The sequence below is a fragment of the Xenopus tropicalis genome, chromosome 1 (assembly GCF_000004195.4).
Source record: "Xenopus tropicalis strain Nigerian chromosome 1, UCB_Xtro_10.0, whole genome shotgun sequence".
NCBI lineage: Eukaryota > Metazoa > Chordata > Amphibia > Anura > Pipidae > Xenopus > Xenopus tropicalis.
The window spans coordinates 150,828,654-150,846,402 of record NC_030677.2 but is presented as its reverse complement, the minus strand read 5'-3'; positions in this window follow the sequence as shown (position 1 = coordinate 150,846,402).

The window sequence follows — 17,749 nt, the reverse complement described above, 5'->3', positions numbered from 1 at the left end:
ATTCAAGCTTCAGTATCGTGACTTTCCTTCGGCCAGGTTGGAGCTGCAGAGTGCCATTGAGCCCTATGGGAGACTTTCCTTGGGCCGGGTTGGAGCTGCAGAGTGCCATTGAGCCCTATGGGAGACTTTCCTTGGGCCAGGTTGGAGCTGCAGAGTGCCATTGAGTCCTATGGGAGGCTTCCAAAATCATGCAAAGTCTGAAAGGTTTGCCCGCCGTTTACGAGCGCTCATTACAAAAAAGTTGCGACAATATACGAGCAAATCGTAACGGCTACGAAAAAGTCGCGACAATTTACGAAAAATACTGGTTTATCAACGAGGCTACATCAGTAAACAATAACGATTACTGTAAAATACAGTATGTATACATACATTTTCTTATGAACAAATATAGGAAATATATGTATAATTAGTAAACATTTAAGTATAATTAATACACACATGTAAGTATAAATACATTATATTTCTAGGATACTTCCCTGCTTTACAAGGAATAAAAGGAATTAATGTGATACCAGAATAAATTGTGTAAATATAAGCATTTTATGAAGTGAGAAATGTCACATTCCTGGCAATTTACCAATTAGTACAGTAAGAAAAGTTCATTTATTAACATTGATTAAAATATTTCATTCTTTAATAATAAATGTGTTTTAGCAAACCTAAATATGTTTATGGCAGAAAACATGTTAAAAGACCTGTAAATATAAGAAAGTGGATGAGTAAATGTGCATGCCATTCGGTATGTATGCAACTATAAAGTCTAATTTACAAACACAGGTGCTAAATTGCACAAGTGCAGTTGCCAATAAAAACAGCTCTTTACTTTCAAGCTGCAATATAGTTCCTACAGTATGTTTGTGGGGCAGTGCCATATAGTTTAACTGGATGAGTGAATGTAATTGAGGGCATGACAAAGAAAAGACAAATACCTGATCCTCCCCAACTATTGGCCTAGAAATGTAGAAACTTTAAAATTCAGATAGAAATTCATTTTGCCACAGCTTTATTGATTACATGCTGATGACCTTGCTTTTTAACAAAACACTGAATGTAAATAACAACCACTATCATCTATGTTAAAAAACACATAAAAAACATTCAACTGAATAATCCCTGAGTCCCTACCATAATGATCTAGCCCAGTGCTGTGCTTTGATGGCTTACCTTTGTGTAAGATTTAAATGGTATCAGTACTGAGATTAACTGGCCCCCTGCTTTGCTCACACCTCAGATTCAGACTGTAAACTGTATTGTTTAAAAATATAATCCCCTGTGTTGTTCACAGTTTTTAATCCCTGCATTGCTCACACCTCAGGCTGTAATCACTCACATTGTTCACCTGTTCACACCTCAGACAGACTGTAGGAGCAGTAGAAACCCACAAATAAATAAACTGCACACTACAAAAAGAACATATACTGAAGTGGTACTGCAATTAAAGTTTTTTAATATATAGTTATTGTGCAGACTGTAGGAACAGTGCCAGCATTGTGTCACTGTATGCTGCCTGTGTGTGTACCATTCTCTGTCTGCCCTACCATGACTGTGTGTGCATACTCTGCTTGCCCTATGTTGCCTGTGAGTGCCATACACACAGGCAGCATAGGGCAGGCAGAGTATGGCACACACAGGCATGGTAGGGCAGACAGAGTATGGCACACACAGGCTGGGTAGGGCAGGCAGAGTATGGCTTACACAGCCAGCATAGGGCAGGCAGAGTATGGCACACACAGACAGGGTAGGGCAGGCAGAGTATGGCACACACAGGCAGGGTAGGGAAGGCAGAGTATGGCACACATAGGCAGGGTATGGAAGGCAGAGTATGACACACAGGCAGGGTAGGGAAGGCAGAGTATGGCACACACAGGCAGGGTAGGGAAGGCAGAGTATGGCACACACAGGCAGGGTAGGGAAGGCAGAGTATGGCAGGTTTATGCTGTACTACCACCATTAATATGGGTATGGTTATGTGATAACACGAGTCAGGTTAAAAAAGGGGAGTGGTCAAAACTGGCTTCCATTATCGCCCCTCCACCATGTAGGGTGGAAAAATTCTGGCCCTCGGTACCACAGAAGTTGGACAGCACTGATCTGGCCTAAACCATAGGGAACCAGTGGGAAACTTATCTGTGGCCCATAACCCTGATCACAATTGTAACAACTTACACAACCCAGCTTACATCCAACAAGCAAGAAGGTGGATGGGACTTTTTTTTTTTCTCTCTACAAAATGAATATCCTTACTGTATCTGAGTGATTCAAATTCCTCACTAGTTCCAAATTAGCAATGAGCAAATCTGTCCCATTTCACTTCACCGAAAAAAAAACGTGAAACTGCTGAATAATTTGCGAAATAGTGAAAAATTATAACTTTATTGTACTCTATTAAATAAATCATAATTTTTCCATACTCTTGATATATATAATGTTGATTTGTGTATACATTTTTAAATGAAAGAAAATCACATTTTAAATTCAGGCTTTTGGTTCTGTGCACAGTTTTCTTACATACAAACCGATCCTTTGGTTTTAATGTAAAGCAGTGCAGAAGATAATAATTAATATGAAATGAAGCTCCAATTTATAGTTTCTGAAGCCACAAATGGCTGACAATAATGCCTATATTTTATTTTCTCTAGTGCAGAACTTGTCAAAACCTGAACAATGTGATGAGCATTCTTTGTAATTCTGTGATAAAGGAGAATGAGCTTGACTTATGGATTTCAATTATCGGTTTCAGAAACATTTAATTATTGTTCAGTGACTCCTACTCTTATATGCGGCCGGTGCAAGGAGTCAGCCTTTTAAATTGCGCCCCATCACAAAAGATATTACAGACTGTCATCTTTAGATGAAAAATCAGTTATGTTATTGTAATGAGTAGCCACAAAATGGATTGCAAAGCAATCTTTTTTCTGCCCCCCCCCCCACTACCACCACCACCAGTTCACAAGACAATGTTGGTTTTTGTGGTGTAGAAATCAAGTAAAAATGAAAAGGCTTTCTAGAATTTAGGATACATAAAAAAGCAGATGGTATCTTACCAATAGAAGTTAATTGACTTTTACCCTGAAAATGGCTTTGATGAAGACTTGCTGCATAGATTCATTTCTCCTGAGTTTATGACACAATGGGGTTTATGTAATAAAGGATAGTGGGGGTCTTTTATAAACACTGGTTAAATTTGCACCTAGCCAGTGACCCACAGCAAAGTTTGCTTTCATTGTTCTACCTGCAGCCGCCTAGGAAAATCTAATCACAGATTAGTTGCTATGGGCTACTGCCAAGATGCAAATCTGCCCAGTGTTTATAAAAGAGCCCAACTAAGTTTGCCCAGAAGTAGTAACCCATAGCAACCAATCAGAAGGAAGCATTTACTGGTCACCTGTTTAAAAGCAAACATATTATTGGTTGCTATGGGTTACTGCTCATGGGCAAACTTAGTACCTTTTATTATATATGAGGAAAAAGGGTAATGCACCAAACAGATGAACTGTCCATCTACAGAGTGTCATGTAATAGTGGCACTTCTGTCATTTTTTTTTCTGAAGCATGGAAAATTTCCATTTCTATCAAAAATACATATGACAAAATGGGATCTCAATTATTGAAATGTTGCAGCACAATTTCATGCAGTTTAATGAATAATTGGAATACATATTTCATACAAAAGATTCCAGGTTATGCAAATATAAATCCTCATGTGCTGGTGTTTGTTCTACATTGTTTTATCCAAAGACTTGACTTGATGGATATATTACCAGGATATCTCTTGATGACTGAATATAAAAGTACGCTAGAATACCAAATAATTTACATTTAGATAACACTCTATGTGAGTGGCCTTTTTAAGGGCTTTCAGGTTAATAGAAATGCATGTCTGAAGGGAAGATCAGTCACATTACATTATGATCCAGGACAGCATACAAGCATATTCTCATAAGGGCTAAACTGGACTGTGCAAATCTTACAGTTTGGCAAAACAGAATGAGGCCTTAATTACGTATTCAATAAATATATGAATTGTGTTTTATTTTGTTTGTTTCAAATTGAAAAGAGAAATTGGAGAACATGAATCATATAAAGAATAAACAGGGTTCCACTGTGGATAGATTTACCCTTTTAAACCTTTAGATGGGGTTGCAATGCGGGTGTGACCACAAAATTCATACAGACAGAGACAAAAGGTCCTCTGCACTCACCCATTATCAATATATTAAAGGAGACATATTGGATAAATGGAAAAAAACGAATTTCTAATTTTGTAGGCAATTATGAATAATATACGGTGCTGGTTTGACTTTGGGCTAAAAATGAATCCTATCTGTAAAAATGACCCCTTTATTGGAGCTCCCTATAGACTCTATCAGTTCTCTGTCTGTGTTTCAAATGAAGGGTGGGCGTGTCCTAATGCTCCCTGCCAGAAGCACAGTAGGAGGGGATAGCCAATCACAGCCTTGCACTCACACAAGCAAACACAGGCTTCAGTTCCCTATCAGGTCAGCCTAGCTGCTGATTGGTTCCTATCCTACAGTGCAGTGTCCTGAGAGCCGCTGGCTCCTCTGCACATCCAGAGAATTCAGCCAGCAGGAAGTGGAACAGGTGGGTGGGACTAGTAGGGTTTTGGTGGAATTTCTCAAAAATGTCTAAAACACCACTTTTTTTTAGCACAATCCTTCTATATCTAGAGGAGTATAATTCACTGGGACATTCGTAACTTTTAGATGATATGTCACTGAAGGCCCTCTTCAGCTATAGTCAGGTAATTCCAGGGGTTTATGTAATAAAAAGTGCTACAGGTCTAATCACCAATAGCAGCCATTTACTGGTCAACTGGTTAAAAGCAAACATTTTATTGGTTGCTATGTCTTACTTAACTTGGACTAGTGATATGTATTTTATTATATATGGGGGGAACTATTCAAAGTATATTTTTCTTATAGATTATAAATAAGTATAAACAGTATAAATAGACACCTGATACATGGTTTCTTTGCAAAGTGATTGCTACTGTTTCCTGTGAGTGAATTGCTAAGCCTGTTTTTGACGGATTACCTGGTTTCCTGACTCTGCCTGTTTTTGGATATTCTTCTCCTGACTCCTGTTTGACCTTGGCCTGTATCTGGACTTTGCTTCTGTTCTGCCAGCCCTGACCCATAGCCTGTCTGACTACGCTTCTGCATAACGATTGTCGGTACCGTGATATGAACTGCTGCTGATTCCAAGTCTACGGCACAGATCTACCCTAGCACTTCTGCCACTCCTCCACTGCTATAGCCCTGTTACCACCCCTGGGTGCTGCTATCTGTGGGAGGTGCAGGAGAGGCTAACTTCCTGAACGTCTGGCTCACATTGAGGTACGTGTGACATCGTTGTACCTCCTACAAGCCTAAGGACAAGATTGGTGAGATTCAGGTTGAATGCCAATTTGCTTTCATAGAAATTTCTGCAATCCTATTTATATAATTTAGGGTGAGATTTGGAGTACATTTTTTTTACCTTAGATATTCCTTGAACTATGGCAGAATGGGTATTACAATAATGGGTTTATATTTACTTTTTAACTATGTTACGAAGCAAAGGGGGCCATAAGTAAATGCTGGACTTCAAAGTGCAGCTTAAACCCAAAATGCCCTAAACCACTTATGTAAAGTGCATAAACTAGCATGACAGATAACCACAACAAACAAAAAAAATACAGTTGGCTAAAGTCACATTCTTTCTGCTTGCACTCTTGGGCAATGGCACACAGTGCTATTTGTAGCTGTTTATGCTTTTAAAGACCTACTTTGGTATAAAAAGTAAACATTTATTCTTAAAGAGGATGTCCCAAGGTGCCATAAATGTGGCTATCACCTAGCAATTCTAAGAAACTGCAATAAATAAGCTAATATTGACAAAATATACAATATTTTCCATTAAATTTCTTGTCTTTAGTTATTAAACAAAAACACTTAGTCAAGCAAAATCATCAAGGATACTAATCAATGGCGCAAAGACAAGCGTGACAGTGTCCCAGATGACTATTGGCAGATTACATGTAAATGCTTACTAGGCTTGGTATTCTATGATCTGTATATCAATGAAAACGAATGAGTATACATCAGTGGAGGCAAAGCTACAACATTCCATTGAAGCCATTAGAAGCTTAGGAACAGAACGGCAGATAGCGATCGAAATAAACACTATACAAATTTTTGCAGCTCGTTAGCCTTGATCATCCTTAAAGATTAGAATGTAATTAGCTGCATGCATACAACGATTACCACAGCATCCAGTAGCATCATTGTGCCATACTGACGGTGAATTATTGAAGTCACCTTGAGAGTGCTTTACCAGATTAGAAATCATGATCTGAATTTAATCAAACACCAGGTGCTTAATACACTGAATAGCAATTTACATGAGAGAACTTTATGTTTCTCATTTACTGTGCATTATATTTCTTGTTTGTAATTGTTTGTTTTGTTTCCTTTCCCCTGAAAAGAGAAGAAACTTATCCTTAAGTAAAAATGTTCTTAAGAATAAAAATATTCATCCAAAAACTTCTCATGCCAACATCTTGTACTTATTTAAATATCTTAAATTAGCTGATGCAGATGCATTTTGTAGTCTGTCTTCCAGTGTCAGACTGGGGTATGAGGGCCCACCGGGAATGTGAGCACCCTCACCCCTGCCATTGGGACCCCCTAACCCATGCCACTGAGCACCCTTGTTGTGCACCCCCTTTCCAAAGCACGTACCTTTTTTCTTCCCATTGCAGCATACTGTACCTCTGTTCCTTCTTTCATCCCAAACCGCAGATTCTGCCCTGGTAGCAAATCAGGTGCGGAAGGGCCCACCAAATAAATTTGTAGGCAATGTAAAAACAGGTACCAAGTTTGTTCCCATTCAAGTAACCCATAGCAACTGATAAGCATTATTGTACAACACTTTGGAAACAAAAATCTTGTTTCCACCTTTTATAACATTACCCCAAAATTATTCACATGTTGCCAGAGGTGTGTGATACCTGAAAATATATGTTTATACATTCCTTTACAATTCCAGTAAATATACTGTAGTAATGCAATAAAAGGTGCAAAGTTTCTCCAGTTCTAGTAACCCATAGTAATCAATCAGCAAGTAGTTAGTAATATTTTTTTTTCTTATAAAGGGCTTCCCTCTTTGCATAGGGTAGGAGTTGGGATGGTGAACTAAAAAAAATATTTTATTTTCTGTACCCAAGTAGTAAAATAAATAATAGCATGGATTCATTCTTTGGTTATGATAAGCAAATGTTTTCACATGGCACGGATGCCCATGGACTTTGATGCATTTGGCGTGAGAAAAAAGACCAATTGGTAAGCAAAACTTCATGTTTTGCTTTGACAAAAAATGCAAAACTGCAGAAAAAAAAGAAATGTTTCCAGCAAAGTGAAACAGCCCAGTTTCGATCATTACTAGAGAGTTTTTTAAAAAAATGAATAATACAACTAATAGATAATTAATTAACTAATACTTATCTCATCTCTTAACTTGTTTGATAATGAAAATAATTGCGAAAACAGCAAAACATAAAATTGTTCCACATAAGTACATCTTGTAAATGTCAAAAGGCATTAATGAGAGTAAAACAAGCAAACCCCTTATGAACAGTGCAACAAGTTTGTGTTGGGAGGTTACCCTGTATTCCTATAGCATTAAAATGGTGTAGTAATAAAGCATATGCAAAGGTTCCATGAGAAGCTGTCTCTACCATTTTTTTTTACAAAGGGTGATGTATTTTACATGAAATGAACAGTAACACCAAGAAATGAAAATGTATCAATGTAATATAAAAGTAAATATAATGTACTGTTGCCCTGCACTGGTAGAAGTTGTGTGCTTGCTTAAGAAGCCCTACTGTAGTTTATAAAAATACCCTGATGTGTAGCCATGGGGGCAGCCATTCAATCTGGAAAAAAGCAGAAAAGGCACAGGTGAGCAAAAGTGATGAGTGAATCTGACCCATTTGCTTCACCAGAAAATTTACAAAACTGCATGACCTTTTTGATGCGACCACAAATTTTTCCTCTCTTGGCGAATTTGCTGCCAAATTTTCCGGCGGTTTTGCAAAACAAAAATGAGGAATTTTATAGCGAATCCATGTCTGCCGAAAAAATTTGCTCATCACTAAACATAATTAATTCAACGCTGTGTTGGTCACTTTCTTGAATATATATAATGAGTACTTTTAAAGGGTGCCGGTTGCCCTTTTCTGGCTGAGCATCAAGTCTAAGTTCATCCTCTATTTGACCCTTTCAGTATTGCTTTGGAGCATCTACAGGGTCTTCCTTAAGTCCTACATTTGGGTCCTCCTGTAGTCTCTATTGTATATTCTAACTTCCAGCCACTCTCAGTAAGATGGAATTACTTCCTTCTTAGAATCCAGGGAAAACTCTATTGTCTTGTCTAACTACAAGCCACTTGCTGTGTGATGGAATTACTGCCTACTTAGGATCCAAGGATAATCAGTGGAAACTGTTTCAGGAATACACTGGAAGAAGGCAAGCATCCCTTAGATACTTTAAAATGAATGGTATTCTGTAACATATAACCATTTATGTGGAAAACTGCAGGTCTGTTCTTCAGAAGATGAAATGAAACTGAAGTGGTTATGAAAGTGTAAAACCTTATTTGATACATGTGTCCTTTGTAATCTCAAACATGCATTTTATGGTGTCAGGGTAATAGAATATAAAGCAGAGCATTTGCTTTTTCGAGGGAACAACCAGTAATCCAGAAAAAATATTTCCCCATGGTGGTGTATGACATTTTCTTCATTACTTTCAAGCATTGAGATATCTTAGATCTGAGTAACTCTTATTTACCTGATCTTGTTTAATCTTCTTTCACCTTCTGACCATATAACTCTGTGTTAAGCAATATTAGCATTCTGTGTCTGAGAAAAATATTGATAACATGTTAAATCATTTCATGAATAACTGTGATGGTATGAAAACATGTTTCTAGCAGTTTGCTTAAATATAAAACCAATCAAGAAAGCAAAAATGAAGGCATCTATTAAGGTTGCCATGAACACTTCAGATAAATACAAGTTGCTGGGCTGCACTAATTGCAATAGATTGCTTTTATATTAAATCCAGGCAGACCTTCCCTTCCCTTCTTCACTGATTTACTAAAAGTGTTCCTGAATTTTCACACAATCTGGTAACCTTCTCATGGACCCATCAGATTATGCTCTCCACACAATGAATTATAGACCAAATAATAAATGCCTTGTTTTAAAATATTAAGTAACTAAAAAACCATTAGAAGTCCATGTTCCATGTAGTGCATCATCTGTTTAGTTGTACTAACCATTATTTTAAGAAAAACAACTTTATACAAGTTTATACTTTATACTAGTTAAAAACAAAGACAACATGGTCTTCACTGGCTTTAGCCAGTGTGCTAGGGGAGCTTACAATAAATGTACAGTAAAATCCATAAAGAGCCTGTAAAAAGGTCCCCAGTGATGTCATCATTTATAATAAGTCCCTAGTGATGAACCCAGGAATTAGAAAAGTCATCAAATCCACTTAACTAAATTGCAGTTGGATTAAAAAAAAAATAAAAAATAGGGGATTAATTATTAGGGGTTTAAATAACAATTCTCCACATAATTCTTTATAAAACATCCCCAAACCCAATCAGCAGTCAGCATTTGCTGGTTACCTGTTTATGTGCAAATATCTTATTGTATCAGGGTAATTATACAGTCATCTACAGAAGGTGTGATTACAGTTTTGCACAACACATTATAACTTCATTATATGTATAATAACAAATAATTATAGTCCTGGAATGTTGTTGCCGTAGATGTATATTGATACAATTATCCCATAATTCATGTATATTGTAAGTACATTACTTAGCAGGCCTGCTATAAATTATGCTCATACTCAGCATACACATATTATTCCTGTATTTATGTATAAATAATAAAGGTTTTAACAATATTAAATAAAATCAAATTGTTATAGCCTTTTGAAGTATATTCTAGAAAGGGTTGTAGAAGAAATTATGTATTTCATTGACTAAGGTGGTGCAGCCCTATATATACCTATTAAATCACAACTATTCCAAAAAAGTATCTCTCATAAATCTCCCATATAATGGTGCATGGAGTAGGGTACAACAGTTATAAAATAACATTCGTAATGAAGTAGCCTATAATGAAGGCAATTAATAGTTATAATTACTTACTTTATACTTAATTATGTGATACTGTGTACAACTCTTTGGTAATTTTGTACATGTTTTAAGGCTGCACAGAAATCAGGGCAGTCTGTAGCATGTTTTTAAATTAACTTCTAAAGAGGGCATTTACTAAGCTGCAACTTTTTGGGGTCGGGCTTGTCAACAAAAACATTCCAAATGCAAAAATACTTTGAGATCATGAAGTGGTTAATGGCAAATGTTCCTTTTACAATTGGAAGATCTTTCTTTGCTTAGTGGTTTTGGAGGTTTTTGGGGGTTTTTTATGTTGGCTTTTGTGCAACAATATGAAAAAGATGCAGTTATTATGCGACAAGTTGAAAAAGTCATGGTTGTCTCAACTTTTCCGTGACTTTTTTTTCATGTTCTTTTTTTTAGTTCGGATCTTTTGATAAATGACAAATGATAAATGATAAATTAGTTTTTTCGTGGTTTAAAATGAATATCTATATCTGAAAAAAATGAGTTCAAGTAAATCTTTCTCTTAGTCCAATTAGTGAAAATGTGTCAACTTTACAGGGATATTAGGTGGAGATTTACACTAATACTTTATGCATAGATATACAAACCACACCAAAAATGTTTAGATGCCACTACCAAAAATAAATAAATAATTTGGACGGGTAGAAACTGATTTTTTTTTAATTGTTATTTTTAGTCTTGAAGGATTGTTGATGCACTTATATACATAGATTTTTACATAAATTTATCACTGTGCATAATATTATAATACCTTAATCTTCCTTTTGTTCCTATGAACACATACCTATTGATTATGGTTTATGTGGCTTGGCAAGTCTACCCTACCTACCTTTTTTCAAGGGGACAGCTTGCAAAACTCAAGTTCGACACTGATTTTTTTTTTTAAATGTTTTCGAATTCCTTGCTTTCTGGTTGCTTGGGCCATTGAAACTAACAGCCCAATTGTATGGTACTGTTTTATTGTTACTACCATTGTGACTTGTATTTCTCTTTAGAACCAGTGGGATATTTAAGCCTCGAGGTTAGTAAATTCGAATCAGTAAATTAAAAAAAAAATCAGGACAAGTAAAGAGCAAAACTGTCCCATTTCAGTTTGCCAAAATTTTTCCTTGTGCAATCTTTTTCCAGTGAAACAAAATTCATAGAGAAATTCTAACAATGCCTATGGAATTTCCCCTTCATTTTTTCCTGTGCAAAAAAAAAAATGAAATACAGCAACTCTGATAATGCTATTGCTATTTTGTTGAGCAAAATTATGGTGAAATTTTAGCATAGATTCACAAAAATAAAAAAGCTTTCAAAAGTAAAACTCTGTCTACATTGTACGAAAAGTTACATTTTAGGTGAAGTTCTCCTTATTTTACCAAATCTTTGAACACATCAGTCCATTGTACATTTTCACTGATTTTACAAACCAGAAACATTCCATGCTGGTTTTTAACAGCAGTGGTCTCAAATTCGATACATGACTCTGTGTTTGCTGAGCCGGAGAGACATTTACTGTGTGAACACAGATGTCTTCTATTCATTTCTGCAGTGTCAGGACTAACAACATATCCTTTCTTCTGCTAAGTGAATAATTAGCTTTAGCTGAGAACTGAGGTGACACAAAAATAAGAGTAAATGTAACTGCCTCAGTTATAATCTACCTGATGGTTCCTGCTGGGACAGGTGAAACAAACTGCGAGCTTCATATATTTATAGTGAATAAAATATAGTCATAATCAAGCTGGTGTTAATATTTCTTTGCCAATTATGCAAATAGTTATAATATTTAATGTATTATGAAATATTCAAAAAGACATTCATACCACTGACAGTTATGAGCCAGTCTCAAATTTTAAATTTTAAAGCAAAGGTTATGGCAGAGACAGGGTAAATGCTAAGTGAAATGTAATAGCATAATTAAATATTTTAACTATAAATGGGGTGCAAAAAGCCAAAAATTGTTGACCTTGACCTCCTTTAACTAGGGTAAAGGCAAAACTTTGGGGTTGCACTCTAAGGGGGTTATGTAGTAAAAGGCACTAAGTTTGCCCAGGAGCAGTCACCTATTGCAACCAATAAGCAGGCAGCATTTCCTGGTCACCTGTTTAAATGCAAACATCTTATTGGTTACTGCTTATGGGTTACTGCTCCAGGGCAAACTTAGTGCCTTTTATTACTTATGGAGGTAAGGTGTGTATTTATTAACATTTCAGACAAACATCACAGCAATTAGATTTGAACGGTCACCTACAAGTCCAAAAGCAAAGATCTGACTGGCTGCAATGGGTAACATCACCGTTGATGTTTGTCTACAGTGATAATAAATATGCCCCCAACTGCATTATTATTATGTTGCTTTATCGCTATTTTTTGCATCTCAAGAAACATCTAGGGTATGTGTATTATGCAGTTTGGGTGACCTTATTATCTTTGTTGGCATCATCACAAAGAGAACATATGCTTGCCAGGTACCAGTAGGTAAGTGTTGCTTTCACTTGAAGCCTCTGTAGTAATATCCCAACTTGAACCTAAGTCCCAGGATTCAGCCCCAATCTTGGCATGCTTCCTTTCCAATAGCTGCTACATTTTCTTTCCAGTTTACAAAACACACATTTTTTGGCAGGAAGAAACACAGGTAGTAACAGGTAGTAAGTGAGTAACACGGGTAGGAACTCAGGCTCAGTAGATAGGCTTGTTGGACATTTTTGCAGGAACTACCTGTTCAGAAGAACAAGGGGGAATAGGACAGACAGGGAATACCTCCAAACAGTCAGAAGATCTGCATTCTGGTTGAGAGAATTAGGATTTCTAAAAACTGATTGGAAATGGACAGGGTTAAAGTCTCTTAAAACAAAGGCCCTGGATCAAACCCTTAACTTCCATATATGCATAGGATATCTGTGCATGTAACATAAAAACATTGAGGTAAAAAGATTGTTTTGAGAAAAGTTCTTTTTCAAGTGTTGACAGGTTACATGTGCTATAAAAATTGTTTTATTATGTATAATTTTGTGTATATATGCCCGTAACTTGGTAGCAATACTAAGGACATGACAATAGTCTTCATCGTCTAATTAACTCTAATTCCAACTAGTAGTCACATTATGGTACTAATGGCCATTATCTCAATAATATCTCAGTATTCCAGGACACGCATACTTCTTGTGCCTAATTCCTGTAGTTGCAATAAAGCAGATGATGAGCAGAGCTACGAATTATTCCTCCATTTACTATACCTTCCAGGCACTAAATAGAAATTGAGACATAACCCAGTTAACAGAGGCCTAAATACAATGCCTCATTTACCATTTAATTGCAGACATTCACAATAAGGGAAACAAATTAGCATTGTAGCATAGAAGATTAATCGTTCTGCTTTGATTTGCCTGCATTATTGTCAAGTGTTCTGTTTATTAATCTAATGGACTTTTGAGTGTACTTATATCTGGGGGGGTCACATATTTATCAGCTCTTTTCTATTTGATATTGATGAGTAGAGATATTTGTGTAGTGCCTCTAATATAAAATAACTGCACTGCAGATCCCTAATCTTTTTCTATTTCACTCTGAACTATTACTATACTTTTAACTATCGCTCCATTTATTGTAATGTTTTTCTGTCTTTTAAAAAAAATTATGACTGTGTTTGTTGGTATCTCTCTGCATCTAATTACCTAATTATCTCCCAGATAATTTTTCTAATTGCTTACATGTCTTTATATCTGCTTAATTGGAGTCTTTTCACTTGTTGTGTCTATGTGCTCATTCCATTTAAGGGGAAAAAAGCATTTATTTTCATATATTTGATTAATTTTTGCTTTAAATAGAAGGGGTGCACCCAGCAGTAGACAGGGTGAGTAAATTATATGTACTTGATAGTCAAGGCTGTTTCATAAAGGATATAGGCAGTTTAGGGAAAAACAAAGGAGGTGTTTTTTCCTACTACAAATACTGCACAATGCTATTATAATCCAGAATTCAACATCCCTTACATGATAAATACAAACCCCCTAGAGCATTTTCCACGATAAGGGCAGACAGTGCCCTGTCTCCTCCCGCATTCTGCCTCAGCTCCCCTCCTGATCCTTACCCAACTGCTGGACCCCATGGTCCCTGGGCAATTGCTCATATTGCTCTTATGGTTATTAGAGATGTAGCGAACTGTTCGCCGGTGAACTAATTCACGCGAACATTGGATGTTCGCAATTTGGGTTCGCCTTAGGCGTTTTTCCTCTGCGTTTTTTCTCGGCCTAAAAACGGCGCACAAACCACACATGGCGTTTTTCAGCCTAGTACTGGTGACGTAAACAAATCCCGTTTCCATGGTGCTATTAGTGCGAAATAGCAAAAAATGCAGCGTATTTCCGCTAGGTCTGCCAGCTGCCTTTGCGTATACATAGGAATAGCTTGTGTTTTTACGCAACGCTGTGTCAACAACGTATTTTTCAGAGAAATTTTTGCCCTTAATCCCCCTCCTGCATGCCACTGTCCAGGTCGTGGCACCCTTTAAACAACTTTAAAATCAGTTTTCTGCCCAGAAATGGCTTTTCTAGGTTTTAAAGTTCGCCTTCCCATTGAAGTCTATGGGGTTCGCAAAGTTCGCGAACTTTAGCACTTTTTGGTGTAAGTTCGCGAACGGGTTCGCAAACTTTTTTTTTGAGGTTCGCTACATCCCTAATGGTTATCTGCCACTGATCCAGCTTCCTTTTTGTGGTAGCTGATTCCTGTGAACAAAGTGATTATTTAGTTACCAGTAAAAACCCTCAATTATTTTTCAATCTTTTGTTCTTTTGCATTTTACGAAAAAGGAGGTGGATGAAATGTATGAGACAGCAGTTGTGTATGTAGGTACATCCTTTATGCTATCAATGTTTTACTAAAGGACTATTCCTCTAATCTATTGAATCTTCAGAAGTTATTCAAATGCAGTACATTCTTTAGTTATCATCTTATGTATGTGTATGGGTACGCTGAATTTGTATGGTTTTTGCATAAAATTATATTATTAACACAACGATTTATTAATAGTTATATTTCTTAGGTTTCTTCCAATTGCACGTTCATTTTTGTCTCTGCATTACTGATTTTCATTTTAGCAACATGAAAACCTACTACAGGTATAGGACGTGTTATCCAGAATGGGGTTTTCTGGATAAGGAGTGTTTCCATAATTTGAATCACCATACATTAAGCCTACCTTAAAAAAATAATTTAAACATTAAATAAGAATCCAATAAGAATTAATCATATCTTAGTTAAGATCAATTACTAAGTAATGGTTTATTATTATTACAGAGAAAAAGGAAAATGTTGAATTATTTCCTTAAAAAGAAGTCTATGGGAAATTACCTTTCTGTAATTATGAGCTTTCTAGATAATGGGTTTTCAAATTATGGATCCTTTACCTGTACTGAAGTCAACCTAATGGGGATAAAATTAGGAATGCCCAAGCCAAATATGGGGATGTAGATAAAGAAAGTCCAGGAATTTTATAACCTCCCCCCCTGTTCAAATATTCCCAAACTGCAGCCATTTGCACTTGTTAAAAAAAGTATAATAGGGGGGAGGGGGAAAGAAGGCTAGTGTAATGCTGTAATTTGGGATAGTGTCATCCTGCAGTACATATTTGAATAAAAAAATAACAACAAAGCTAAACAAAGATGACAGAATAGGGATGCTAGAAATTTAATCAGCAATATTACCCAGGCTTGCTGCAAGGTGAAAACAGTAGCTTTTTAAACACTGCTGAGTCTCTACAGGGTGCAGAGCTGTTTTTAATTGGATAATAGCTGACAGCTGAGATTCCTCCAGTGTAACCTGTAAAGGGGAAAAACAACTTACAGACTGAATGAATTCACTGAAGCATTATAAGGATATCAACCTAGAGCCAGAAATATCACCAATCATACATCAAGAGTTTAAAACATGTAATTTATATTAAAATAATGTCCTTAAAATACAGCATATATGCCATACTTAAAAGCACTCTTTTTATTTTATGTTATGCATAGAAAGCCATACTTTTACTTACAGTGTAATGATAATAAGAGAGGCATATGAAAAAATCAGTGTCCATGTGTAATGGATATTTTTCATAATTGCCTCTAGTGATTGTTGGTAACCCCATCTGTTAAAAAAAATGTCAAAATATGAACATGAACAAATAATATGCAGTTACTTTACCATCATTACCCTTGCAGTCCATGTGCTCAGTACATTTCTCAGCTTATTTCTATTTGAATCCATTAGACTGTTTGCATATGGAATTGCAATAACCAGATATCACACCCACAATACTTTTGTGTGGTAGTGCAAATGGAAATGTGCGCAAACCCATCTGAGGTCAGGAGATGTAGATACAATCTAAGCTTGTCCTTATCAGCTTTGAACCTGATTATCTATGTAAGCAGTTGCTCCAAGTGTACTCACATAGAAATTGAAGATCTGCACAAAGCCTAAGCATAAGCTACCCCTCGGATTTAAAAATCATTATTCTTTCACTGCCAGCCAGTTCTACATGCTGCTTGCCAAACACATTTTCAACATTTTGTTCTTTCAGTTTAGTTTAAATTTACTTAAGAAAATTTATATTGTATATAACTGTTTTCAGTAAAAAAAATAAGCTTTTTAATCATAACTGATAAATGTATACATCTCATCATGTTACTAAGAATAATTCATATCTTAGTAAATATCAATTACAAAGTAATGCTTTATTATTATCATTATGTTACTGTCAAATACATAAAAAACCTCTATGCTGTGTGCTCCCGCAGAACTTTGTCCATTCATTGGCTGATGTGACCTAACATGTATGAGCGCCCTTTATTTGTTTGGGTGCACCGTGAATCGTATAATACGAGGGGGTTGTCCATAGTACTTAAAATGACAATTTTCTAGTTAGGATTACCCAATGGCACGTAGATGAAGTAGAGTTTTATATGAGTTGTTTAATGCAATATTTTTTTTATACAGGCCTACATTATTCAGGGGTATAGTGACAAACAGTATAATGTACAGCCGGTCAAGTTGTAGATGAATAGAAGTGTAGTCTCACTACAAAGGATGGACACTACACTGCACTACAGTATCCTCTCAACTGTGATCTCTACACTTAATGAGTAAAATCTGGCATTAAACAATTTACACATTATAATAAATAGGCCTCTGCATTGAGGGTCATCTGGTAGTTACAAACTCCACATTATTTCTTCATGGTGGAACACCAATTTTTTTGCTCAGAAGCAAAAAATATGACAAGATGCTAGTCTGTCACTATCTAGCTTTACTAAAGGTTCATTATATTAGTGCTCAGCATTGGTCTCTGGTGCTGAGGCCTACCTATATATACCTATTGTCTTGTGGTTCAAATAAATATTAGTGTATTATAATTGCATGTACAACCGACGTTTCGGTCCCTTTTGGGACCTTTCACCGTGAATGTCGGTTGTACATGCAATTATAATACAGCAGCTACATGGTAGCAATCTTTGTGTGATGCTGTCGTGTGGACTCTCTTTTATATATATATTTG